The sequence below is a fragment of the Tenrec ecaudatus genome, chromosome 16 (assembly GCF_050624435.1).
Source record: "Tenrec ecaudatus isolate mTenEca1 chromosome 16, mTenEca1.hap1, whole genome shotgun sequence".
In the NCBI taxonomy this organism is placed as follows: domain Eukaryota; kingdom Metazoa; phylum Chordata; class Mammalia; order Afrosoricida; family Tenrecidae; genus Tenrec; species Tenrec ecaudatus.
Window position 1 is genome coordinate 76,961,966 of NC_134545.1, and position 27,013 is coordinate 76,988,978.

At 42.2% G+C, this 27,013-nt stretch overlaps 1 non-coding gene across 1 annotated transcript; it reads left to right on the forward strand.

Annotated features, from left to right (window-relative positions):
• The first annotated feature begins 17,949 nt into the window (after positions 1-17,949).
• LOC142430031 (U1 spliceosomal RNA) lies at positions 17,950-18,113 on the forward strand. Its single transcript, XR_012780520.1, has one exon. It is a non-coding gene; the product is annotated as a U1 spliceosomal RNA (small nuclear RNA).
• Positions 18,114-27,013: the final 8,900 nt, after the last annotated feature.

Sequence of the window (27,013 nt, forward strand, 5' to 3'; positions counted from 1 at the left end):
AGCATTTGTTGTTCATTTTTTGTTGTTGTTTGTTTTATAACTTTGATATGAATACTGGGGTGATGTAGTATCACACTGTTGTCTTGATTTTTTTCCTTTCGGTTGGCTAGTGATGGCGAGCATTTCTTAAAATGTTGTTGACTACCTGAATGTCTTCTTTGAGGAACTGTTTGTTCAGGCCTCTACCCATTTTAAAATATGATTTTTTTAATCTTTTTCTTAATGAGGTAGTAAAGTTTTCTTTAAATTTTGATGTTAGCCCCTTGTCTAATATGTCATTGCCAATTTTTTTCCTTGTCCGTGGGTTCTCTTTATATTCTTTGGGGGAAGTTTTTTGAGCACATAGTGTCTAATTTTTAGGAAGTGGGTGGAATCATCTTTTTTTTAAATCATTTTATTGGGGCTCTTACAACTCATCACAATCCATACATACATCAATTGTGTAAAGCACACTTATACATTTGTTGACCTCATCAAAATTCGCTTTCCACTTGGGTTCCTGGAATCAGCTTCTCGTTTTCCTTTTGCCCCTCCCCCTCACTCCCCGCTCTCCCCTCCCTCATGAACCTTTAATAATTTATAAATTATTATTTTATCTTATCTTACCATGCCCGACGTCTCCCTTCACCCACTTTTCTGTTGCCCGCCCCCCCAGGGAGGAGGTTATATGTAGATCCTTGTGACCAGTTCCCCCTTTCTACCTCCACCCCTTCCCTTCCGGTATCGCCACTCTCACCGTTGGTCCTGAGGGGTTCATCTGTCCTGTATTCCCTGTGTTTCCAGTTCCCATCTGTACCGCTATGCATCCTCTGGTCTAACCAAGTTTGCAAGGTAGAATTGGAATCATGATTGTTGCAGGGAAGAAGCGTTTAAGAACTAGAGGAAGGTAGTGAGTTTCATTATTGCTACACTGAACCCTGAGTGACTCATCTCCCCACTAAACCTCTGCAAGGGATGTCCATTTGTCTACAGATGGTCATTGGGTGGCATGGGATCATCTTAACAGTTTTTTCAAAGCCTATAGGATGATCACTGAGACTTACTAGGAAGAAGTTTTAAGAACATGGAAAACTGCATTGGTGAAGAAACGGCCAGGAAAGTTGCACCCAAGGGGTGTCCTTGCTGACAATGTACCGGCTCATCTTCAAGTGCAGCAGGGGCTTTCCTGCAATGATTTGGTTAAGAAACTTGACCCCATTCACCCGACAGCCCTGCTCTTGTCCCTTCACACTTCTTTTTCCTCCCCAAACTCAAAAGGTCATACAAAAGGAACATGAGTTGACCCCTTCAGGGGGGTCCACAAGCTGCTGATAAATGAGAACCTTGTCATTTTATCTCCCTTGGAATCCAATGTATATTTTTCTAGTTTTTAATATTCTGCTTTCTCTTTTTCCCCCAAAGTTTATTTACAGGTCAATATTCTGAAATTTAAGATGAATATTACCTCAGAAACAATAAATGGGAATTAGGCCTGTTCTTAAAAAAGAAAATGTATGCAAGTTTATTTTAGTCTTTTTTAAAATTTTTATTTAGTTAGTTATTATTTTATTAGGGACTCATCCACCTCCCATCACAATCCATACATACATCAATTGTGTAAAGCACACTTGTACATTCGTTGCCCTCATCATACTCAAAACATTTGCTCTCCACCCAAGCCCCTAGCATCAGGTCCTCTTTTTTCCCTTCCCTCTCCCCTCCCTCTTCCCTCATGAACCCCTGATAATTTATAAATTATTGTTTTGTCATATCTTGCTCTGTCACACGTCTCCCTTCCCCCACTTTTCTGTTGTATGCATGCAGATCCTTGAAATAGGTTCCCCCTTTCCAACCCACCCACGCTATCCCCTCCCAGTATTGCCACTCACACCACTGGTCCTGAGGGCATCATCCACCCTGACTTCCCTGTGTTTCCAGGTCCCATCTGTACCAGTGTACCTCCTCTGGTCTAGTCAGGCTTTCAAGGTAGGATTCAGATCATGACAGAGGAAGTGGGGAAAGGAGGCATTTAGGAACTAGAGGAAAGTTGTATTTTTGATCGTTGCTACATCGCACCCTGACTGTCTCATCTCCTCCCCAAGACCCTTCTGTAAGGGGATGTCCAGTGGACTACAAATGGGCTTTGGTTCTCCATCCGCACTCCCTACCTCATTCCCAATGATATAATTTTTTGTTCTGATGATGCCTGATACCTGATCCCTTCGACACCTTGTGATTGCACAGACTGGTGTGCTTCTTCCATGTGGGCTTTGTTGCTTCTGAGCTAGATGGCCGTTTGTTTACCTTGAAACCTTTAAGACCCCAGACGCTATATCTTTTGATACTCGGGCACCCTCAGCTTTCTTCACCACATTTGCTTATGCACCCATTTGTCTTCAGCGATCATATCAGGAAGTGAGCGCAAAGTGATACGATTTTTTTTGTTATTTGATGCCTGATACCTGATCCCTTCAGCACCTCATGGTCACACAGTCTGGTGCACTTCTTCTATGTGGGTTTTATTGCTTCTGAGCCAGATGGCTGCTTGTTTACCTTCAAGCCTTTAAGACCCCAGACGCTATCTCTTTTGATAGCTGGGCACCATCAGCTTTCTTCACCACATTTAGTTGTTCACCTACTTTGTCTTCAGCGGTTGTGTCGGGAAGGTAAGCATCATAGATTGCCAATTTAATAGAAGAACGTATTCTTGCATTAAGGGAGTACTTGCGTGGAGGCCCAATGTCCCTTTGCTACCTTAATACTAACCTTATAAATAGATCCACATATTAACTATTTCCCCATCCTCATGTATAAATATATTTGCATATGTACATGTCTTTATCTAAACCTCTATAAATGCCCTCTGCCCTCCCAGCACTTTCCTCTATTTTCTTTGACTTTCTTCCTGTCCCACTATCATGCTCAGTCCCCACCAGGGTTTCAGCAATTCCTCCTAGTTATATTACCCTTGATCGTGCCCAACCAGGCCTCCCACACCCTTCTCACCACCAATTTGGAACGCTTGTTGTTCCCTGGTCCCTGGGTTTATTAACACCACTACCTTTCTCCCACCTCCCTGTCTCCCATGTCCCTACGGAACTATCGGTCCTGTTGTTTTCTCCTGTGATTGTTCATCCAGCCTATCTTATTTAGACAAACCTGTGGAGATAGTAACATGCACAGAAACAAGACAGAGCACAACCAAGCAACAAAATACAACAAACCAATGACACACAGGATTGTTTGTTGGCCTTTTGGAGTGTTTGCCAGTCCAGTCTGTTGGGGCACCATGCCCTGGCCCCAAAGTCCACCTTCCGCTTTCCCTGGGGATCTCGCTGCTCCATTCCCTTGCTTTTCTTTGCACCCCCTTGATGTTTTGCCTCGGTGTGGCGGATCCAATTGGATGCAATTCCCTCACTGTGTCTCCGGTGTTGTCACCTGTAGGGCCATGGGTCAGTGAGGGATGTCATGTCTCAAAGTGGGGCCGGCCATGTAGTTCTCTCTGTCGACTGGCTATTCTCATTGGGAATATCGACCTCCTGGCCTGGTGGGCCATGATGTGCTCCACTCTCTCCTCCTCCTCCTTCATCTGCTCCCATGTGCTCCGATCAGATATGTCCCTCTTCCAGAGATGTAGATTCAGTGCTGTCCTTTGATATAAGTTCTTCTGAGGGGAGGGACAGATGTCCCCTTAGTAGTTGGGGTTGGGGCCAGCCCCCCAGACCTCTCCACTGGTTCCCCGATCCACACCAGCATGTTACATTCACATCTTGGAGCATCAGGGTGAAGTTTGGTCCCTCTTTTCCTGTGGAGACACAAACTGTTAGGCAGATAGGTAGGAATGGGATGTCCATTGACACATGCCCAAGAGAGCTAAGCATGAGAACAAAGGGCGGCGCACTGCACATGCTCAAAGGCCTAGCTTTTCCCACGGTTGGCATGGGTGGGCATTAAACCTGGATCGGCCCACCTGGGCCAGGTGAATTCAATCCAGCCAATGGGGTCAATCTGGGGTCATCCACCACGCCTCCCCCTGGAATCATTGAAAAGGCAGGAGCCAGGGGGAGAGAGGAGGAACTGTGGAGAGAACTTGAGAAAGAACTTGAGACAGTCTTTGGAGGAGAACTTGGGAAAGAGATCTTTGCGTGACGCCGACCAGTCTCTGCCAGGCTGCGTGGTTGGGAGGAATCCTATGTGTGCCATGTAAAACCTGAAACTTCTTCTAATTCTCATTAAACTCACTTGGATCATGAGCCAGGCTCCGGCGTAAATTTTTTCTCGTGCGGAGCCAAGGACCAAGGGAGGTGTAACTCTAGCCCAGAGAGAGATCTTGCAAAACAATACCCTCCCCTTGGGTGGGTAGTGCCCTGTGCCCCTCTACCCTTTTCTTTTTTATTATTTTTTTCCCTGTCCCCACCTCCTTTTTAGTTGTCTACCGTGTGCATCCCTGCATTTGATCTGGTCCCCGTTACACCACCTGGTCCTCACCCCAAGAATATTTGTATACCATAGCTTTTTCCCTATGCCCCATTTGCCTTTTTTTAAAAAGCTTACCTCAGCAGCCTTTGAAGTCTTTCTATATGTAAGTCAATACTATCTTTAGGTCTCTTTTCTCTTTTTTGCCCTCTGGGTGAGGTTGTTCTATGTGGTGGTCTCTTATTTATGCTTGGTGAGTGTTGTTCTTCTGCCCATACTGGGTCAGGAAGGATCTTTTGTAGGGCTGGGTTTCTTCTAACGTATTCTTTGAGTTTTTCCTTGTCTGGGAAGACTCTTACTTCTCCATCTATCTTGATTGATAATTTGGTTGGGTAGAGTATTCTTGGGTTTGCATTGTTTTCCTTCAATTTTTGGAATATGCTACTCCACTCTCTCCTTTTCTTCATAGTTTATGCTGATAGGTCTGAGTATATTTTTATTTGGAACCTTTATATGTGATTGCTTGTTTTTCCCTAGCTGCTCTCATGATTTTCTCCTTTTCCTCAAAGTTGGATCATTTAACTATTATGTGCCTTATTGACTTCTTCTTGGGATTCAGTCTTGCTGGGGTTCTTTCAGCCTCCCGAATGGTTGCCTAGTTTTCATTCATTAAGCTGGGGAAGCTTTCCTCCAAGAATTCTCTCACTATTATTGCAGATGACTTCTTTGTTGTGTCTTCCTCCAGTAAGCCAATAATTCTAATGTTGTTCCGCTTCATAGCATCAGACATAACTCTTAAGTTTTCTTCAGCTTCTCTGATGATCTTATTAGATTTTTGTTTGTGTTTGTTAAAGTCTGCTTGGCTGTCCTCCAAGTCACTGATGCGGTTCTCTGATTCCTCCAGTCGCTTCTCGAGGTCCATGAGTGTGCTACTGGTTTTTTGTTTTCTCCTCCCTAAGCTCCTGTATTTCTCTTTGATTTATGGCTTTTACCTCTTCTATCATTTCATCCTTTTTCTGAATAGTTTCCCTCATATCCTCTATGACTCCAAGTAGCAGTCTGAAATTTTCTTTCTGTGGCAGCTCAATGTCTGCTTCTTCTATGCATGTCATTATGTTCAGGCCATCTTCTGGCATTACCTTTTGTTTCTCCCGTTTTTTTCATTGAGGTCGTTGGGGCTGATGGCTGTTTGTGTGGCGTTGTTTTAGATGAGCCAGGTGTCATTTTCCTGGGAGTCGAAGAGCACTGGCTCTGTCTGGGAGACTTGTAGGAGTGCTTCTTCAAACTGCCTATAGCTCATTTCACTATGGAATTAACCTACCACTTTATCCTCCTGTGACTTCCCTCTCAGGGGAGTGACCCAGAAGGGTTGCCTGCTTTGGTGTTTCGGAGGTTGGGCAAAGGTTCATACAGCAGCTTGGAGCTTTGAGGAGTGTTGGCTGAGCTGCCTTATGCCCCAGGCACACAGGCAGGAATTCCCAGTAAGAAGTTGCGCAGAGCATCCCCTGGTGGGAGTCAGCAGGGCATTTTCCAGCCTAGTTAGCTACCCAGGGTGGAGCTCACCTAGCTGGATGTGGCACAGGTGTAAATGCCCTAGGCTAAGAAGAGTGGTCTGGAGGTTAGCAGTAAAATGTGAGAGACCAAGAAAGAGGCAAAGAGGAGACAAAAAAGTTTAAAAGCAAGCCCATTGAGCCTCAGGATTTTATTTTTTTTATCTCCCTGGCCAGCTAGAGTATACTCAAATGTAATTGACTCTTACAATCACTGGGCTGAAGCTCCTTGCTTTTTAAAGCTGACTCTTGCTACAGCGGGTCTTTGTTATGCTAAAAGCTGCCAGGCCCTGTAGCTGAGTTCTGGCATTCCTTAGCTAGGTTGCTTCTTATGCTGATTTATGTTAAGGACCTCCACCAATGTGCTCCTTGGAGCTGAGCAACCAGACTTGGGTTTGAGTTTTAAGCCAATAATATATATTTTACCCACCCACCCACCCCACCCCACCCTTTTTTTTTTTTTTTTGCTTGTGATGTGCTCTGATTTGGGGGGTGTCGGGCTGGCCCCCAGAGGGTCAAATCCAGCTAATTATGGGGGTTATTTCCTTCTTGGCCAATTGGAACTATATCTGTTCACTGGACTCCCAACTTTCCGCTTATTTTCTCCCACACTGCGATCTTCCTAAGGTAATACTATATTTTTTCTTTTACTCTAAATTATGGCTACCTGACACCACTCCTCTGGCCGTGGGCTCAAGGTAGCCAACCGCACAGAGATCTCTGGAGTAAGGTTCCCCTCTTGTCTGGAATTCTGTCCCCTCTCAGGCATCTGCCTGCAGAAATCGCTATTCCTGGCAAGGGCACAGCCAGCGCCTGCAGGCTCGCCAAAGCTAGAGCACTTTAAAGCATTCTTGGTTTGCTTTGTGAGTGGAAATCCCACACAAAAAGGAGTTCAGGAGAAACCCTGGTACCGTAGCTCTAATTTCAGGACTCCACCTCCCTGTTTCCTTTGCCTTACCTCCTGATTTTCTGGTCTGGCTGCAGGAGCTCCGGAGGGATGAGTCCTATCTGGTCGCCATTTTCTCCCCCTTGTTCTGCTTCCTTTTTCATTGGGGTTTTTCCTATGTTTTCTTCTACCATTATTGTTCAGTTGGTGTTTTGTTTTGATCTGGTATGTTTTTCTAGATATGAAATCTAGGATAGGTAAATCTGTAGGGATGGCAGCTGGATTAATAGCTTCCTAGGGTGTTAATAGTTTCCTATAGGAGCCCTGGTGGTGTAATGATTCCAGGTTGGGCTGTTAAGTGCAAGATCGGCAGTTTAAAACCACCAGTCACTCCCTGGGAGAAAGATAGGACTTTCTGCTTCCATAAAGAGTTACAGTCCCAGAAACTCAAAGGGGTATTTCTAACCTGTCCTATAGGATCTCTAGGAGTCCAAATTTATTAGATGGCAGTGAGGTTTGTTTTGTTTTTGAAGTACATCGCAGGGAAGATTGGTGAGTAATGGGAAACTAGCAACAATAAGTACAAGGAGGAAGAAATGTCCTAAGATTGATTGTGATGATGATTTCACAACTCTTTAATAAGATCAAACTATTGAAATATATGATATGTGAATTAGATATCAATAAAACTGTTATTAAAATAACTTAATGAAGAAGATTCATTTCATCATAATAAACTTATGAGCTTGGTCAAGGTTTTTTTTTTAAAAAAACTGAAAACTGCAACGTTCTTCAGAGAAGGGTGCGAAAATGAAAAGACCACTATCAGACATTTATAAACCTAAATTGAGGGTATTTTGAGAAACCATAGCTTCACCTTTTTATATCTTTGTTTAATAAAAGTTTATATGATTTTGCAGTAGTATTTTTTACCTACCCTTGTAAAATAGGATCCTACACAGCCACTAGAAGAAATAAGATCTTGACATGCCACAATATGGATGGAGCTTGAAGATATTATTCTAAATGAATTAAGTCAATCAAAAAAAGACAATTATTGTATCATATTTCACTGATCTAAAAAGCTAAAAATTAATTTGCAGTTACCAGAGGCAGGAGGGAGGACCCCTGATGGTGTAGTAGTGATGAATGGCACAGCTAAATACAAAGTCAAACCTAGCAGTTCAGAGTCAGATGCTCAGCTGCTCTATGTGAGAAAGATGAGCTTTTTCTGGTCCCATAAAAATTTACAGCCTCAGAAATCCACCAGAGCAGTTGACTCTGCCTTATAGAGTCTCTAGGGGCTGGAATTGATTTTGTGGGAGTAAGCTTGAGAGAGAGGAGGGTGTGAAGAACAGAGGATTATAGCTTAGGAAATCCTGAACTCCAGTTTGTAGTGATGAAAAAATTTCATTGATTCAATATAGGCTTGCACTGCCAATTATTATAAGTGTTGTCAGTAAGTCATACACTTACACAAATTTGAATTGCAAAAGTTGTCTAATAAGCACATTTACAACTACCAAAAATAGAATAGCTGCTTATATATTTATGAGACTGCTTTTGTACAACCCAATATCTCATCAGATTTGAGGTAATTGTTTCCTGGGACATTCCAGTTAATTGACCTAATGATGTATTTAGTGCTTCTGTTCTATTTCCTAGCTTCCTGTGTGGTTCCTGGAGTCTTAAAACCCTTATAAGCAGCTGTCCAAGGCACAATTGATCTCTATTTCCCTGAATCAATAGAAGAACAAGAAGGGAAAGTTGAGTATGTGGTTAAATGCCTCCATGAATGACTGCCACCTTTGCCATAAGACCAGATGAACTGGATGGTATCTAACTACTATACTGAGCATTTTAATCCAAGATTCTATAGGGGGGAAATAAAACATGATCAAAATGGGAAATATGTCAAACAACATTTTAAATTCTCATGGATGCTAGATTTTCTGGAGTCATGGGACCTGGATGAACCCTTGAAAATATTGCCCTAAGATAATCACTAAACTTTATAGCAAATACAGTATCCCCTTAAATATCTTAAAACCAAATGATAATTTAGATTAACTAGTAAAATATGTCTGCCTTGAGCATTAGGCTTCTTTTAAAACTATTTATATGGAATCAAATTGACAACAGCAACTTAAAAGAACCTTAGGGGGTCATAAGTTTATGTTACTAGGGGAGGAATAACTCAGAGAAGGGGTGAGAATGGTTGTCCAATTCAAAGAATGGAACCAATGTCACTGAATTGTACCTGTAGAGCATGTACATGTACAGGGACACCAACTGTCCCTCTCACGAGACTCCACTTCTCTGGCAAGTTCAATAACCCATCGCCAGTTATTAGGGAAGCTAATAGGTTGCAAAATGCTGCTCCCAGCTCCTCTTCGCAGTAATGCTGGCAGGCAAGTCTCTCTCTGGTCCTTGGCCTTTCAACCATGTGGTTGGACCAGAGCATCCACCTGCCACTCTGCCTCACCGTCTGGGCGCAGCTCCCCTGCTCTGTGTCATGGTTGCAACATTGGGATCTCACGCGCTTCTGCAGCTTCTGCTATTTTCGGCACAGACCTCAAGCACACTATCTGATGACTCTCCTTTCTCGGTGGTTGATAGATTCTCCTGCTTCTGAGGCAGAGACGGTTTACTCTAATACCTAGCCAAAATGGCAAACCTAACCAATCCTTAAGATAGCATCGTCTATATGCTCCGACCCAGTCATTTGGGGGGAATTACAAAGACTGTCTAGAAGAGCATACCAAGTAATTTTACTTCACCCAGATCTACAACCAGGATTTTAAGTCTATTAAAAAACTGTTTCTGTTGAGCTGCTTTAAGCGTGGGAGGTGGTAAAAAAAATTACAGTGGGGTAAAATTAGGGAGGGCAAATAATTTTCCAAATCCAACTGAATCGATTACTTTCACTAGAACTTTAAGATTTTGTGTGAACTGTAGTATATGCTAGAATGTCAAACACGACTTTAAAAACATATGTCAAACAATTTCCTTCAGGCCTTGCTAGGTCTCTATAATCAAGGACATATACAAAACCCCAAACCAAACTCACTGCCATTGAATCCACTCTGACTCATAATAACCCTATAGGATGAAGTAGAATTGCCCCCATAGGAGTTTCCAAAGCTAAAGTCTTTATAGAAACAGATTGTCACATCTTTGTCCTCCGAGTTGCTGATGGATTCAAATTGCTGACCTTTCAGGCAGCAACGGAGCACTTAACCACTGCACACCAGGGCTTCTCGCAAGGTTTATAGCTCCATCAAGCAATTCTGACCCATGGAGACACTTTAGGACACAGTAGGACTGCACGTTAGGGTTTCCCAGACTGTAAATCTTACAGTATCAATCAGCTTCATCTTTCTCTCATGGCAAGGACATATAGCTGTTAAATATTAAATGCCCAATGTTAGATTAATATTATTTGATAGGGAATATCAATGTCAAATATTAATATTGCATGGACAACTGTTATACTGTAATCATTCAGTAAAATTGGCAATTATTTCAATCGGCCAATAGAAAGATGAAGCATTTCAAAAGTCCTACACTTTTTCCCATGGAAAAATACCCCCTGCAGTCTAAAATGACTCTTGGGCAAAAAATACACGAGGTCTTGCTTTTCTATTTACATTACTGAGCTGTATGTGTTATAGGGCTTTGTAGTTCAGGGAACTGGTGATTAATAGAAAAGTTATTTCATCTGAAGAAAAGACAGAAGAAAGAAAATTCACAATATTAAGAAGAAACTGTTGTCTAACACTGCCAGGTCCTTTCACATATTTGATGACATAATCATTGGTTACAACCTTGCTAAAATATAATGCTTCTTCTTGATCAAATGCCATTAAATTAAAATGAAGAACAGGGGGCTATTGCTTAAAATACGACAAAAGATGAGTAAGCATGACTTTCTCTTGTCTTGTTTCCACCCTCCACTACCACCAATCCAAAATCTTGCTTGTATTTATGGAGTCCGTCTTCCCCAGAATTAGTACTGGAACACCTTGTTACATTTCCAACTACAAACAAAAAGGCAAGATCTGCTTGATAAAGGCCACAGGGACAGCACTTGAGCAATAAGGTCCTACACGTGGGTAGCCTTTTCAACTGTACACATAGCTTTCCGTCCTTTATTTCATTTCATCCAAAAGTCTGTGGAAAGGTATGTGTGAGGATTGTACACTTTCACCAGATTTATTTAATGTGACATCAAGATTGGAGGACGTTTTATTGACAACCTGTGATATGCAGATGGTACAGTCTTGCTCGCTGAAAGAACATCATGCTTGGTAAAGTAGTAGTTGATGTTTGGTGCTATTGAGTCAGGTTTGACTGCTATCGACCCTATGTATAACAGAAGGAAACACTGCCTGTGTTAGGCCGGGTGGACTAGAGAAATAAATCCAGAGACACTCATATATGTATAAGAAAAAGCTTTATACCGATTACAAGAATCTACATATGGCCTCCTCCCTGGGGGATGGACGGCAGAGAAGAGGGCTGGGGGAGATGTCAGACAGTGTAACATATGACAAAATAATAATAATTTATGAATTATGAAGGGTTCATGAGGGAGGGGGGGGGAAGGGGAAATGAGGAGCCAATATTAAGGGCTCAAGTGGAAGGCAAATGTTTTGAGAATGATGATGACAACAAATATACATATATTCTTGACACAATGGATGTATGTGTAGGTTGTGATAAGAATAGTACAAACCCCCAATAAATTTTATTTTTTTAAAGAGCTTTATATCAAGAAGAGTACCCATATATCAGGAAAACATCCCAGCGCCGTCCAACTCAAGTCCATAAGTTTGAGACTAATCCATTAGTTCATAAATCCCTCTTCAAAATCAAGAAGCCACATGCAATGATGCATAATGAAGGAACATCAACAGCCAGTGGGTGCAGTCTTGTGGATCCAACGGTAGTGGACGCATCTCCAGGGCTTGCTCAGGTCTCAGCAGGGCTTGTCAACAGGAAGGTGAAGGCAGACAGAGAGGGGCAGGTTCCCAGGACCCTCTTTATGAGTAGACCACAGCCATAAGGTGGTACCATCAGGCTGTGACCTGATTGACAGGCTAGACTCCACCCCTACACTTGTATATCTTCAAGTTGACATGAAATTATGTAACTACCACAGTGCCCTAACCTCTGCCATCGTCATAGTTGTTCTTATGTGTGAGTCCACTGATGCAGGCATTGTGTTGATTGGTCTTGAGGATTTTTCCCTTTTTCATGGCCCTTCTGCTCTACAGAGTGCGGTGTCCTCTTCCAGGAGCTGGCTTCTCCAGATAACATATCAACAGTTTGTGAGATGAAATCTCACCACCCTTGCATCTAATGAAAATTCAGATTGTACTTCTTCCAGAATAGAATTGTTTGGTTTTTTGGCAGCCCATAATATTTTCAATATTCTTCACCAGCACCATAATACAAATGCACTGATTTTCCTCTGGTCTTCCTTATTCATTGTCCAGCATATGAGGTGATTGAAAATACCATGGCTTGAGCCTGCTCATTTGAATCCCCAAATTGACATCTTTTCTCTTTAATACCCTTAAAGAGGTCTTGTGTAGCAAATTCACCTAACACAATGTCTTTTGACTTCTTAACTGCTGTTTCCGTGAGTTAATTGTGGATCCAAGAAAGATTAAGCCCTTGACCACTTCAGTCTTTCCCACCATTTATCATAATGTCTATTGATCTAGTTGTGAGGATTTTAGTTTTCTTTACAAGAGTTGCAATCCGTACTGAAGGCTACAGTCTTTGATGTTCATCAGCAAGTGCTTCAAGCTCTCCCTACTTTCAACAAGCAAGGTTGTGCTATCTGCATATGGCAGGTTGTTAATAAGATTTCTTCCCATCCTGATGCCGCAATCTTCTTCATATTATCCAGCTTCTTTAGTTATGTGCTCAGCATACAGTCTGGTGAGAGGATACAGCACTGGCGACATATTTTCTGATTTTAAACCATTCAGTATGCCCTTGTTCTCTTTGTACAATTACCTCTTGATCCACATACAGGCTTTGCACAAGCACAAGCAAGTGTTCTAGAACCGCCATTCTTCTCAAGGCTATCCAGAGTTGGTTATGATCCACACAGTCAAATGAGTTTGCATAGTCAATAAAGCACAAACATATTACTGGTATTTTCTGCTTTCATCCCAAGAGCCATCTGACATCAGCAATGCTATCCCTTGTTTCACACCCTCTTCTGAATTAGGCCTAAACCTCTGGCAGCTCTCTGTCAATGTACTACTGCAACCATTGGGGATGACCTTTTGCATGTGATGTCAATAATGTTGTTATATAGTGTGAGCACTGTGTTGGAACACCTGCCTTTACAATGTTTATAAATAAAGGTTGCCTCTAGTTGGTTGATGAGATAGCTGTTCAAATATCTTGACATAGACAAGTGAGTGTTTCCAATGCTTCATCAGCTTGTTGATAAATTTCAGTTGGCATTCTGTTAATTCCCAGAGACTTGTTTCTGGCTAAAACCTTCAATGCAACTTTGCTAGTCTGGGTACTTTAGAGAAACAAATCCACAGAAACTCAAGTATAAGAGAGTGTTTTAGATAAAGGGTAAGTGAGCGTCAAGAAAACATCCCAACCCAGTGCTGCCCAAGCCCACAAGTCCAACATTAACCCATATGTTCAACACCAATCCACAAAGTTCTCCTCCATCTCACAAAACAGACACAATGATGCCGACTGCAGGAGGAAAGCCGAATCAGTGATTGTGGAAGCATCTCAGTGCTGGCAGGGGTCTCCACACGGCTGCTCCAGCACCCAGGGCTGCATCGGGGTAGGTCCATGTGGCTTCTCCTTAGGGATGTCTTTCAGGAAGTCAGCCTTGCAAGCTGAAGCAGGGAACTGCTAAGGCAGCTGCACCCTGGGCCAACTATCACAAAGCAAAAGACCTGAGAACTAGAAAGGTGAGGCTCACTGAGCCATTTATCCCTCTGCTCTTCAATTAACCCCACATGTGTTTATCAGCCAGGTTGGCACAATAAACGAACTACTTCAGCAACTTAAACTTCTTCCTTCAATACTATAGATTCTTGATCATTTGCTATCACTTCAAATGGTTGAATGTTGGTTATTTCTTTGTGGTACATTGGCTCTCTGTATTCTTCCCATTTTCTTTTGATGGTTCCTACATCATTGAATACTTTTCCCATAGAATCTTTCAATATTTCAGCTCAAGGTTTGAATTTTGTCTTCAGTTCCTTCAGTTTATGATATGCTAAGCATGTTCTTCCTTTTTTGGTTTTCTAACTCTAGGTCTTTGCATATTTCATTATAATACTTTTCTTTGTATTCCCGAGCTGCACTTTGAAATTTCCTGTTTAGCTATTTTGACTTCTATTTGCCTGAGCTACTCTACATTTAAGAGCAAGTTCCAGTCTCTTCTGACATCCACTTTGATCTTCTCTTTATTCTTTCCTGTCTTGATAAAGACTTTTTGCTCTCTCCTTGTATGTTGTTCTCGATGTCATCCCACAGCTGATCAGTTCTTCTGTTATTAAAACTCAATGAGCCAGGATCCTACTCTGGAGCAGATAATCAATTGCTCATATGTAAATTCAGATCAAAGCTGAAGAAAATTAAAACAAGTCCAAGAGAGCCAAAATACAAGCTTGAGCATATCCCACCTGAATTTCAAGAGCAGACTTGGTACAGTAGAGGGTCAGTGAATTAAAAAAAGACCCTCAGTGAGATGGCTTGACACCGTGGGTACAACAGTGAACTCAAACATAACCATTTTGAGGCTGCTGTAGGTCTATGCAGTGTCTCTTTCTGTTGCACATAGTGATGCTATGAGTTGAAACTGACTCAACACATAACAACAATACAAAAGTCGATGAAGTCTCTATTATAATTCTAGCTTATAAATGGGGAAACTGAGACTCAATAGAGTAGAATGACTATAGTTTCTCTATTCTCTCATCACTTAGCATCACTCGCCTTGATTACTGTAGTGGGCTTCTAACAAGTCTTTCCCACCCAATATTGTGTCATTCAAATGTATATTTCTTACAATCAGCAAGGTATCTATAATGTAGTTCTGACCAAAAGATCTTACAATGACTGTCCATATCTATAACTGCATCCACAGATGGCTCACATTTACTCCCCTCCGTGATTCCTTTCTAAATTCATCTCCATTTGGCATTCCTTAGCCATAACTGTTCCCACACTGACTCCTCTGCCTGGACTTCTCTCTCTTAATCCACTTTTGCTTCACTCTTTCTTCCTCTTTTGAAGCTTACTCAGATGTCAACTTCCAGAAGATGACCCCTATGTCCCCCTTCATAACCTGCGTTATGGACCGTCCTCCATGTTCCCATTAGACCCTGTTACTTTCATCACTTCACTTACTTTTATAAATACTTTTGTAAACATCATTTGTGTTGGTCTCCATCACTAAGCAGTGAGTTCCTTGAGGTCAAGGACAATATCAAATTTGTTTTTGTATCTGCAACACTTGGAAGAGTATCTAGTGCAAGTAGCACATACTTGTTGGTTGGATAAATTGATTATATTAAAAGAAATAGGTGCTAGTTTTAGAGCGCTACACAGTTAATAGATGCAATTAGAAGATGGCATCAAAACAATGTAAATTTAGTGTATTAGCAGGTTATAAGATCATAGACTGTCAAAAGATGCTTTCAGAAACAGTCAAGAGTGGGTAAATCCCAGAGGAAGAAAGTGTACTATTAAGTTGGCAGATAAGGGGAAAAGTTATTTCAAAAGTACCATACAGCAGTGCCAATCAAACCACCCAACTTGGAAGTCCCATGATAGCACAGGTTGTCCTGGGACATGGCAGATTAGTTTTCAGATCGCAATTCAGACACTAATGTAGATTAGTATGGTTTTTTTGTTGTTGTTATTTAATGTTTTGGGGGTTTTTTTGGTTGGTTGGTTGGTTGGTTGGTTGGTTGGTTGGTTTTTTAAGCTATGAAGATGTTTATTGTAGCATTTTTTAATATGTTAATGAAAAGTGAGATATAACTATAAACTAACATTTAACAATAGGATATTGGTTAAATAAACAGTACATTCATATAGTGAAATGTCATGCCATCTTTTAAAATAATGTAGAAATATATTTATTAGGTAGCAGATAGACATTGGGCCTCCACTCAAGTACTCCCTCAATGCAAGAATACTTTGTTCTATTAAACTGGCATTCCATTGTGCTTACCTTCCTGACACAATTGCTGAAGACAAAGCAGGTGCATAAGCAACTGTGGTGAAAGCTGATGGAGCCCAGCTATCAAAAGATGTAGCATCTAGGGACTTAAAGACTTGTTAAAAAAAAAAAAGACTTGAAGGTAAACAAGCGGCCATCTAGCTCAGAAGCAACAAAGCCCATATGGAAGAAGCATACCAGCCTGTGTGATCACGAGATGCTGAAGGGATCAGTTATCAAGCATCAAAGAACAAAAAATCATATCATTGTAAATGAGGGGGAGTGCAGAGTTAGGACCCAAAGCCCATCTGTAGGCGACTGGATATCCCCTTATGTAAGGGCTGCAGGGAGGAGACCAGCCAGTCAGGGTGCAGTGTAGAAACAATAAAACATACAACTTTCCTCTACTTCCTAAATGTTCTCTTCCCTCCATTATCATGATCCCAATTCTACCTTACAAATCTGGCTAGACCAGAGGATGTACACTGGTACAGATAGGAACTGGAAACACAGGGAATTCAGGGCAGAGGATGCCTTCAGGACCAGTGGTGAGAGTGGTGATGCCGGGAAGGTGGAGGGAGGGTGGGATAGAAAGGGGGAACCAATTATAGGGAACTACATATAACCTCCTCCCTGGGTGATGGACAACAGAGAGGTGGGTGAAGGTAGACGTCGGACAGTGTAAGATATGACAAAATAATAATTTATAAATTATCAAGGGTTCATGAGTGAGTGGGGAGGGGGGATCAAGGAGGGAGAGGGGAAAACGAGGAGCTGATGCTAGGGGCTTAAGGGAGAAAATGTTTTGAGAATGATGAGGGTAACGAATATACAATGTGTTTTACACAATTGGCGTATGTATGGATAGTGATAAGAGTTGTATGAGCCCCCAATAAAATGATTTTTTTAAAGTTACAATAAAAAATATATGTAGAGAGAGAAAGTATTGTAATATATCATGAAGCATACAAGTAGTTAGCAGTATAAACATAGGAGAAAAATCTGAGAAGAGTTAACAATGTAGCAAGAGTTCATATATCTAAATGGTAAACATTATGAGTAATTTTTTGTCTTTTTACTAGTGTATTCTCATTTTTAGACATAATTTGTGTAAAAATGAGATTTTTTTAATTTGTGGGTTTTTTTCTAACACTTAATTTTTTTATTAACAAATCATTTTATTGGAGGGAGGTGGTTAGTTTATTGTGCCAACCTGGCCAATAAACACATGTTGGATTAATTGAAGGGTTGAGGGATAAATGGCTTGCTGAGGCTCCCCTTTCGAGTTATCGGATCTCTTGCTTTGTGATGGTCAGCCCAGGGTGCTGCTGTCTTAGCAGTTCCCTGCTTCAGCTTGCAAGGCTCACTCCCTGCAAGATATCCTCAAGGAGTAGCCGTATGAACCTACCCTGATGCAGCCCTGGGTGCTGGAGCAGCTGTGTGGAGACCCCTGCCAGTACTGAGATGCTTACACGCTCACTGACTCGGCTTTCCTCCTGCAGTCGGCATCATTGCATCCGTTTTGTGAGATGGAGGAAGACTTTGTGGATTGGTGTTGAACATATGGGTTAATGTTGGATTTGTAGGCTTGGGCAGCACTGGGTTGGGATGTTTTCTTGATGCGCACTTAACCTTTATATAAAACTCTCTCTTTTACATGAGTTTCTGTGGATTTGTTTCTCTAAAGCACTCAGACTAATACATGAAGGCTCTTACAGCTCTTATAACAATCCATACATCAATTTTATCAAGCACATTTGTACATATGTTGCCACCATCCTTTTCAAAACATTTTCTTTCTACTTGAGCCCTTGGTATCAGCTCTTCTTCCCAACCACCCTGATTTGGGTTTTTTAACGTAGTAACTCATCAGGAAGATAAAATAAATACATATACTTACCTGGGAGGGGAGATACCATGATCACAAAGGTGGTTTTCCCAGGGCGAGGCTTATCCATTGCACTCCGGATGTGCTGACCCCTGCGATTTCCCCAAATGTGGGAAACTCGACTGCATAATTTGTGGTAGTGGGGGACTGCGTTCGCGCTCTCCCCTGAAAAAAAAAAAGATAAATAAATACACACGCACATAAACTATATGGCATCTTTGGATTCTCCTGGGCTAATTCTATGTAGCCTCCTCCGTTCTTCTTGGGCCTCCTAGATTGCGCTTCATCTATCTTCTCACATCTTCTGTCTTTTTATCTCTTGCGTCATTGCTGTGTAACACCTCTGTTTACTTTAAAAACTACAGGAATCTTCTACTGGCCAATGTTTCATTATAGAAAATACCTAGGTCACCAAAGCCCTTGCCTCAATGTACTATGTTCCCCTGTTTGTTCCTCCTGTCCCCCCTGCCTAGAAGCCCATCACCTGGCCAATCTCAATCCATCCTTCAAGGTTACCTCACATGTCTAATGTTAAATTTGGCTCAACTCTCAGAGACAAAAACAGAATGCCCTGTTCTCAACTTACGTTCATTCCAAAGATAAATTTGCTTAGACAGCTAGAATGACATTTGTAATGCTGTTGCGTTTATTGGTTTGCTTAACTGTGTCCCCTGACAGATTATGAACTCCTGAGAACAAGTACCAAATAGTACCCATCTCTGTAGCCCCTGGACTTATCAATGCCCAAAACATTTTAGACACACCTAAAAAACCTTGCAATCAGTCCAGTGGACTAATGCTCCTCCAAAACCTCAGGCTCCACAAGCCTCAGACCATAAAAACTAGATGATGCCTGGTCACCACTACCAACTCTGCAGAAAAGGTCCTGGGTAGAATGGAAGGAAAGTGTGGAACAAAACTCAAAATTATAAAAGAGACCAGGCTTACTGGTCAGAAAGAAAGGTGGGACGCTCGAGAGTCTTCCTTCAGGTCTGGAATGGAACTCACCCTTGTGGTAGACAAATCGACCATCTAATATCAAAAGGGCAGCATTGACCCAGTGACAAAATTCAGAGGGCTTGGAAAAAAAGTAGGAACAGAAACCAAAAACATAAGGGTAAAGGGCAATAAGTGATAGTACATTGAAAGGATTGTTATGGATGAATTGAAACAAAATGTGTATGAATTATTCAATGTAAAACTGATCATCTGCTCTGTAAAACTTCTCTCAATTAACAACAAAAATTTAAATATTTGTATTTGTTGAAATGTCCTATAGTCTTATTTGACCATTAGAGTGAGTCGGGTTTTTGCCTACGATTGTCAAGACCAACTCTAATCAGTTTGGTGGCTGTTGATCATGTGAGGAAGAAGACCAACGGAGACTCACAGAGTCTCTGTTTGTAAGTAAATAACTATGATTGTTATCAAGAGATTAAAGATATCAAGAGATTAAACAGAGGGTACTACGAAAGTATATGGTAAAAGACCATGACTGAGAGAATCAAGACAGGCTTCTTCCCTGAATAGCTAGTCTTACGCCGAGACCAGAGGGCTCAGCAGGCATGGGCTGCTGTGTGAAGAACAGGCGAGGGAAGCGGGAAAGGAAGCATGAACACGAGGTGCAAGGTGCCTTGGAGAAGCTGTAAGAGGGCTTGCTGGAGACCTTCCAAGTGCCTCTCTAATGCTTTTGCCCCACTTTCCCAATGTATTTTGTGCTTACGAAGCTGACCTGTGTGGACCTCCCCAAGGGACTCAAATGCCCTCTGGTTTCCGGTCGGTATGGGCCAATGAGAAACACTGGGAGAAGAGCAAAGGGTGAGTATTTCTTCTCTCCGCTCCCATTCGAAGCTTCCCTTACCTGTGCTTCACGTAGCAGGTGAAGGTACTTGTGGCTGGCTTCGCCCTCCGTTGTGGCTCTGTCTTTTCACATCCAGGGCGGTAACAGCTGTCAGCGTTCACACACCTATGCTGTGTTAGTTTCCTGTCACTCTTTCTCATGGTTCTAAGTCCCAGGCCAGATGAAGACAAGCGCCTGGCACTGGGCCTCGGAGGCTCCATGCCACAGTCCCTGTGGCATCAGAGACCTTGGATGTGCTCTTGCAAGGTCCTTGGGGTTTCTGGCTCTGCTGCTGTTTCAAAGAGAGCTCATCCCTATAACCAGGAGGTAGAAATGAAAACAAACCAATCCCTCTTCTTATGGTTGCGCACACACTATTCATGTAGTCCCACACAATCATTTGGTGGAAGTTACAGAGACTTGGGGAGAAGATCCATATTAAGAAATTGCACTTCATCACAGTGACATTGTACTAAGAGGTACAAGAAGTCAATCAGACTCCATCAAGATTTTCAATATAGCACATTAGATTGGGTTGCTTCAACTAGAGACAAGGCTCTAACTCTTCGCTCTAGCTTTCAGGACATACACCTCTGGTCACTGAAGTCTCTTCTCATGCACTTTTTTTTTTTTGCCGAGCTTACATGGTCACCTTACCAATCACAGTACACTTTGTACCTCATAAATTCCATCTGCAATGTTCTTTCCATCAAATCCTACCCATCCTCCAAGGCCCAGCTCAAAAGATATTAGTCATAGCAACAATGTCTAAGACCTTACTCTTTTTCAGGCACTATATATACTACCAGAAGAGTCCCTGATGAGTTATGCATTGCACTGCTAACGGAAAGGTCAGCAATTCTGAACCACCAGTCACTCTGTGGGAGAAAGATGAGGCTTTCTACTCCTGTAAAGATTTACTATCTAGGAAATCCACAAGGGCAGTTCTAGTCTGTCCTATAGAGTCAGTATGAGTTGCAATCAACTCAATGGCAGTAAGTTAGATTTGAAGCTACCAGAATTAGTTCATTTAACTTGCTTACCTATCAGGTAAGTACTGGAGGAGCCCTGATGGCATAGTGGTTACACGTTGGGCTTTGCTCTGCAAGGTCAGCACTTTGAAAACACCAGCCACTCCTCAGGAGAAAGACTTGACTTTCTACACTTGTTAGCAGCTACAGTCTTGGAAACCCACAGGGGCAGCTGTACCCTAGCCCATAGGGTCGCTGTGAGTCAGCATTGACTTGATGGCAGTGAAAGAGAAAAGGTAAGTATCCTGAATGCCACTTAACTATTACACAGAGCTTACATGCCCAAAGTCACTGAACTTGTATCCCAGCATAATGACTTCAATATCCTTCTGTTTCATCTATTTATCAAGGAATAATGAAATCATTTCCTCAATAGGAAACTAAAGTAGACAAAGTAAGAAACTGGCTCAAATCAACCTCCTCCACACAGCTTGGCCCTATTACCCACACTCTTAAAAATCATTTCTGCCTTAAACTTTTGAGGCACATGGCAATGCATTGTTCATTCTCTGCTTCATGTGATAGCTGTTTGGCTATGTTGTCTTTTTTATAGTATATTATGTGTGTGTTTATGTGTATAAAATAAACTACAAAGGCAATCTGGTTCTGATTCACCACTGATTACCCCAAAGCATCTGCCAAGGGCTCCCCGACAACCACTCCTTGACAGTTTCTTGTTCCAAGTTCAGTTCGTGAACAAACACAGGCATGCCTACAGCAGTACTGTCAAGGCGCTCAGCCAGTAATGAGGAGTGATAGAGTGTCCATTATCGTTTTGCTCAGACCACACCAGTGGGACCTCCAGCCAGGACAGAGTCAGTTATCTCTCAGGCACCAGATTTTCTGGATGGTTTTCAATTTAAGCACGGAGGCTCTGCACACTGTAGAGGAGAAAAAGGAAATTAGATGTCTGCTTCTTGCAAGTAGAGAGTTAGGAAAAGCAGTCATGGTGGTAGAAAGTTGTGGGTTTTAGAAGCCACCACATCCAGTTCTACCCTTTATGGCTCAGTAACCAGTCATCCATTAGGACCTAATTTCATTAAGCTACAGATTCCTCATCTATAAAAGTAATTAAAAGCAATTACAGTGGGGTTGTGAGGATTAAATAAGACACTATAGTAAGCTGGCTGGGCAGTAAGAGGTAGTTACAATTAGGTGTAAAAGTAGCATAATCTGCTCACTGCATCTTAGGATGGCCATTGACAAAGAGGAGAACTACAAGAGAGCAAGAGGATCGGGCCACTTGCTGTTGCAGGAGCTGGAGACTTTCAGCCATTGAAAACTCAAGGAATGCACAGGAGCCATCTTCAAAGACCCTTCAATGTTACATGTGAAAGAAAGAGCAGACGTCTCTGTGACTCCAAAGCTGAATTCGGGCCAGACAGTGTCATTCTAAAGACACAAAATTTGGATTACTATAAGGGAAACTTTCTGAAAACTAGATGTCCAATAAGGCTTTTAAAAAAAAAAGCTAGTGAGAGTTTGCTCATTGGATATGTTTGGGCAAAAGTTGGAACATACATCAGAAAGGTTGAAGACAGCACGTGAAAGGCTGACCTAAGAGGCAAGCTAGCTTCATTCCAATACAAAGATTCTCTTATTTTGTTGTCCAGAAGCACAAATATCCACTTGGGTAAAGAGAGATCCCAGAATTTCATGCCCTGAATTATTAATTCTGGGGTGTCACAAAAGGAGCCCTGAAAGTTCCGTGGTAAAGTGCTTGGTTGTTAACCAAAATAAAGGCTAACTACCTGTATGTAGTTTGACCCCACCAGCTGTTCCATGGGAAAAAGATATACTAATCCACTTCCCTAAAAATGAGCAGCCTTGGGAATCTACAGGCTTGTTCTACGATGCCCTGCAGGATTGCTATGAATCAAAGTCATCCAGGTCTTAGCTTGGTATTAGGGTGGCAGGAATTGATTTACTATCTCTCCAGTCAATAGATTCCTAGTTTCCTGAAGTTGAGCAAGTCCTGTGATCTGATTAAATGTCTTTGACCATAAGAACAACCTCACAGCTCTTTGCAACTAGCAATTCACACAAGAAAAGTGATCATACCTAGTGGAAATTAATACATAAAGTGATTCCCATTAATAGCCAAACCTCAAGCACCACCACATTAAGTAGTAATGCCCAATTTTTATCCATTCACACATAAAATATTGAATGAACTTCTGCCCTGGTCATGACTAAATACCAGGATGACTGAATATTTAAAATTAAATTTGCTCAGATCGTGCCTTTTAGACACATATGTAAATTAGAAGACAAGTAGATAGTAGAGGTATCATGAGACATACAGATAATATGATCTCGGTGGCGAGCAGCTCCCTTCCAGTCTAGGTGATCAGAAAAGCCTTTCTATAAACTCATAGCTGTAGATCCCTTGGAATCCTTGAAAGCTGAATTAAAGAGTTTGAAATGCCTAGTGTTGGCAATAGTGTGCCTTTGAGGGGAGTGTTAAACTTATTCCTAGTGACTCATTTAGTCCTTACAACCAATCCTACAAACAAATATTACCATTAATCCCATTTTATAGAAAAAACCTGCGTTGCTATTCACCATGCCACGGATACATCATGATGACTTTGTAAGCATAAAGCATGTCAAATATTTAAAGTATTCTTAAATCAACCCAACCTTAAGCAACAAATAGTTTTATGAAGAGCAGTTTATTGACCATATGATTGAGATGTAGATCTGGAAATACCACAAGGTATACAATTCAGCTGGCAATGAGGTTATTTGTGAAAAGGAAGCCTTAATCATTGGGTGACGCTACATACGACAAACATCTTATTCAGGACGAGCCAGCATTCCATGACCTCAATCCAGACTGGGTTTATCAGATGTCTCCATGAGCAATACTTGCCAAAGTCTTGGTTTGAATCGGGCCCAAGGACAGGACTGCTCATTAATGGTTTTCATAACCACCTTTTGTCAGGGACTCAAGCTAGTGGCCTGTGTTTTGCTTTCTGATTTCTCATCTAGGTACATTGCTGTATTAGAATATGAGAGAATAAGAAGCACGTTAGCCTTTTTTTTCATATGTCTCATTTTGTGAATTATCTCAGGAAATTTTCCAATAGGGGCCAGTTTCTGGACCATTCACAGTTTGTGTCTAGACCATCTCAGAGTACAATCCATTGATGGGGGCCCAGTAAGTTAAAATTACTCTAGCAGAGAGTTCGGGTGACGCCTAAATGAAAATTGAAAACTTGAGATGCTTTCTCCATATTACCTACTGATGGAAACCTAAGGGTTCTGGGGAGGCTTTCAGGAGATAAAGGCCAATAGTATCAGTGACTGGAATTTGAACACATGCAGGCCAAATCACAGCAGGGAGAGTATTATTCCCAGGAGAAAATATACCATGAGGAAAAGAAGTGTTTGGCTTCATGATCAGGATTTGGCCACAGGACTTGAGCTGAGAGAAGTGAAATGACTTTAAGAACAGCACGGTAGGTGTTATTTGTACCCCACGTTGCTGTGGAGGAAGTGTATAAAACTAGGAAAATTGTGAGACCCGGTTTCTCATTTATGCTGCTCCATGCCATCAAGCTGGGTCCAAATCACAGCAACCCTGTGGACGATCAAACGAAATACTGCCCAGGCCTGTGCCATCCTCGCAAGTGTTATGAGCAGGCCCACTGTTGCAGTCCTTGTGCCAGTTCATCTTGTCGAGAACCTTCCCCTTTTCCACTGCATGGTGTCCTGTTCCGGGGACTGGTTATTTCTCCTGATCGCAGGTCCAAAGCACATGAGACAGCCTAACCATTCTTGCTTCTAAGGAGAAATCTGACTCTGTTTCTTCAAAGACAAGTTTACTTGCTCTTTTCGCAGCCCACTCTACTTTAATATTCTTTACTAGCCCCATAATTCAAACATGCCAATCCTACTCCGGTCTTCCTTATTCAATGCCTAACTTTCACGTGCATATGAGGTGGTTAAAAAGACCATGGCTTGGACCAGGCTCCTCATAGTCTTCAAAGTAGCAGCCTTGCTTTTCAACACTCTAAAGAAGAATTGTGCAGCGGATTTACCTAATGCAGCTCATCTTCTGATCTCTTAACTGTTGCTTCCATGAGCACTGATTGCGGATGCAAGAAGATGAAATCCTTGAAGACTTCGATCTTTTCTCCATTGATCATGATGTTATATATTCGTCGAATTGTGAGGATTTTAGTTTTCTTTTTTTTAACATTTTATTAGGGGCTCATACAACTCATCACAATCCATACATATACATACATCAATTTTATAAAGCACATCTGTACATTCTTTGCCCTCATCATTTTCAAAGCATTTGCTCTCCACTTAAGGTGCATCAGGTCCTCTTTTTTTTTCTTGCCCTTGATAATTTATAGATTGTTATTTTGTCATATCTTGCCCTATCCGGCATCTCCCTTCACCCCCTTCTCTGTTGTCCGTCCCCCAGGGAGGAGGTCACATGTAGATCCTTGTAATCAGTTCCCCCTTTCCAAACCACTCACCCTCTACTCTCCCAGTATCGCCCCTCACCCCCTGGTTCTGAAGGTATCATCAACCCTGGAGTCCCTGTGCCTCCAGCTCCCATATGCACCAGTGTACAACCTCTGCTCTATCCAGACTTGCAAGGTAGAATTCGGATCATGGTAGTTGTGGGGGAGGAAGCACCCAGGATCTGGGGGAAAGCTGTATTCTTCATCAGTGCTATATCGTACCCTGACTGACTCATCTCCTCCCCTAGACCTCTCTGTGAGGGGGTCTCCAGTGGCCGACAAATGGGCTTTGGGTCTCCACTCTGCACTTCCCCCTTCATTCACTCTGCACTTCCCCCTTCATTCACTATGGTAAGTTTTTTTTTTTTTATGATGATGCCTTATCCCTGATTCCTTTGGCACCTCGTGATCGGCTTTGTTGGTTATGAGCAAGATGGCTGCTTGTTCACCTTCAAGCCTTTAAGACCCCAGACACTATATCTTTTGATAGCTGGGCACCATCAGCTTTCTTCGCCACATTTGCTTATGCACCCGTTTGTCCTCTTTTCAGTAAGTTGTCATCCAAATTGAAAGGTTTAATCCTTGAGCTTCATTAGCAAGTGCTTCAAGTCCTCCTCACTTTAAGGGAGCAAGGGTGCCTGATCTGCATCTCACAGGTTGTTAATAAACCTTCTTCTAATCCTGATACTGCATTCTTCTTCAGATAGTCCTGCTTCTCTGATGATGTGCTCAGCATGCAGACTGAATCATATTATGAAAGGACATTGACGCACACCTGATTTTAAACCCTACAGCTATAGGCTCCCTTAATAGAACTTAACCTTGGGGAGAAATCTTTTCCCTATCTATCCATCTTCAAGTAAAATGATGAGTCAGAGGGTAGTGATGTGAGGCACTGTTTGGAGGCTACGTGAAGCCTCCAAACGAGCCTTGATGATGCAGAATGTTAAGTGTTGGAAGGTATGATAGGTGCATAATCTTACGTCACCATGAGGATATTAAGAGTGACAGGGTGGAGACTAGCCTGTCAATCAAGTCACAGCCTGATGATGCCTCCTTGTGGGCATGACCTTCTTATGAGGACTTGGAGCATCTTCTCTTTCTCCCTGGAGGTGGGCCATACACTCTCTCTCTGCTTCACCTTCCTGTGGACAAGCCACTTCTAGCCAGGCTGATGGCAGCCAGAGCCCTGAGATGCTTCCACCTCCACTGGATCCACAAGACTTCTCACCCACAGGCCTGCTATCTTCCTGCACTAGGCATCATTGCATGTGCTCCATGAGTCTAAAGAGGGCCTTGTAGACTAGTATCAGATATATGGGCTAACATCGGACATATGGACTTTATCTGGGCTGGGCTGGGATGTTTTCTTAATATAAAATTACTCTTTGATATAAAGCTCTCTCTTACACACACACATGAGTGTCCATGGATTTGCTTCTCTAGTCAACCCGGACTAACACAGACCTGCTAACCACAGGGCAATGGTTCTAATCCACTAGCCGCTATGAGAGAGAATGATAAAGCTGTCTGTTCCTAGTTCTATTTTGTTCTCTAGGGTCACTGGCTCTGAGTAGACTTTCTGGCAATGGGTTGGTTGGTTGATTGATTGGTGGCCTCCAGAGAAAAGTGATTGGAGCAGGATTTCATCGAGAATTGCTTGCAGAGTTTCTAGAGCAGAGGTAACAGCCACAAAGGCACATGAAACAGGCC